Raw genomic sequence first — 1,345 nt, forward strand, 5'->3', positions numbered from 1 at the left:
TGGCTGCGAGGCGGTGGCAGCAGCTTCGCCCGCCTCCCGCCTGCTCCCTCGGCCTCCAGGTTCAATAAGGATTACATCATGGAGCAAGTATGCGGGGCAGCCTGAGAATCAAAGCCGTCACAATCCGTGGCTGGTTAACTGTAATATTGCTGAAACACATCCTTCCCACCCCTCCCCTCTCCCCTCTCCCCACCCAGCCTTCTGCTTTTCGTACCATTGAGGACAGCATTATTGGGGAGAGGAAAATCTGATCAAAACTGTCGACCGCCAACGACAGATTTTCTATGGATTCTATGAAGGCCACCTTAACGATTTCCCTAATTAATGGATGACATCTTTGGCTGAAGGAGAGGCGAGGGATTCGACTCTGTCTTCGTCTTTGTTAACCTTCTAATTAACTTTCGCAGGTCACCCAGGTCTCCCAAACCTAAAAAGTGAAGAGGCCCATTGTGCTAGGAGCAGTAAACTTACTTTTTCTGCTGGGGTACTTAAAAGGGAGAACGATTATAGGCCGAGAAAAATAACTCCATTTAAAAGCTTTGTGGTTGCAGAGAATACATAGGGTCCCTCCCTTAGAAAATAATTGAAACACCTTTTATACCAATATTTCTATGCATAATAAAAACAAATTAGCAAAATGCATCTAAATTCAGCAGCACTTTCAAATTACCTTTTTTGGAATGTAAGCCTCTGCCAGTGAACAAAAGGAGTTGGATTTAGAGAGAAAATTGCAACTGCAACAGCTATCAGCCTTTATTCTGAGTGAGTGCAAGACTGGGCCCTGCTTGGGTACCTCCGAGTCACCTCCCAGAGGACATGCTGGGAATATGGCTGCTATGAACCGCCTGCTGACCCAAAGACTACTAGCAAACTGAGCAGGACTTTTCCTGGATAAAGTGATCTTTGGGGGTTTAGAAATATTTTCATGGTCTTAGTGAAAAACAAACCACAGTGGAGGCAAAAAACAGAAAGATGAAACCCACTGCAATTGGTAAAATTCATTAACCAGAGGCATATGTTTTAAAAAAAAAAGTAAAACATTCCTTTTAGAATTTTATTTTGGGTAGATTCACCAAACTATGCCGGTATCCTCCAGCCCCTTGGCATCCTTAAGGCAATGTAAAGAGATATCACAGAGGAGCAGGTGCTCAGCCTAAAACGGAACCAAATGGAGGCTACTCTAAACCAGTATTTTCCTAAAGGGGTGCTCCTCTGAGATACCTTGCAAGGAAATGATATTCCCAACCCAGGATAACAACAGCAGCTCCTTGTGTGCTGTTTTCTAGTTGTAAACAGAATCAAAGCAGACTATAAATGTGTGTATATATATATATATATATATATA

This window comes from Tupaia chinensis, unplaced genomic scaffold, assembly GCF_000334495.1.
Source record: "Tupaia chinensis unplaced genomic scaffold, TupChi_1.0 Scaffold000527_1, whole genome shotgun sequence".
Lineage (NCBI taxonomy): Eukaryota > Metazoa > Chordata > Mammalia > Scandentia > Tupaiidae > Tupaia > Tupaia belangeri.